Raw genomic sequence first — 589 nt, 5'->3', positions numbered from 1 at the left:
TATTTTATTTAACTAGGATTTAGGATAATTATAAGAAAGTGTGTTAAGTTATTATAGCCACACACAATAAATATTAGTTCAGATCCCTGGAGAAAAAGTTTCACTGAAATTATTCCTCGTTTTGGAATATTTTAGCGAAATTACTGAAAATTTGCTGAAATTTCATTGAAAGTGAATTTTTCAGCTAACGTACGAAAAATCGCTGAAATTGAATTAAAATTCCTCTAAAATTTTTGCTGAAATGTCTCTGAAATTTTACTGAAAATAGATTTTTCAGCTAAAAATCACTGAAATAAAACTGAAAATTTTCGGAAATACTGAAATTTTGTTGAAAAGTATTCCAAAATATCGAATAATTTCAGCGAAATTTTTCCATCAGGAATATTTTACCTTTTTTATAAACTAAATTTTAGTATTAAAAAAGCATTCCTATTAATAATTAATAATTAAGTAACGAGTTTCTTGTGATTTTTATTATGCATGTATAGAAACAATGAGGGTGCTATTTTTTTATTGGAATAATTTTACAATGATGATATAAAATATATACATAGAATAATTTATAGAATAAAATATGTACATATATATA

The 589-nt window shown here is 23.3% G+C and overlaps 1 protein-coding gene across 1 annotated transcript in view; it reads left to right on the top strand.

Annotated features, from left to right (window-relative positions):
• Nucleotides 1-589, top strand: part of LOC108757506 (multidrug resistance-associated protein 4-like) — a gene marked incomplete at its 3' end in the record, with an annotated part of 10439 nt that overhangs the window by 7771 nt on the left and 2079 nt on the right. The window lies entirely within an intron of this gene.

The sequence above is a fragment of the Trachymyrmex cornetzi genome, unplaced genomic scaffold (assembly GCF_001594075.2).
Source record: "Trachymyrmex cornetzi isolate Tcor2-1 unplaced genomic scaffold, Tcor1.1 scaffold1455, whole genome shotgun sequence".
Taxonomy (NCBI): Eukaryota; Metazoa; Arthropoda; class Insecta; order Hymenoptera; family Formicidae; genus Trachymyrmex; species Trachymyrmex cornetzi.
Note: the sequence above shows the minus strand (reverse complement) of the source record. Positions and strands in the feature narration are given on the sequence as shown.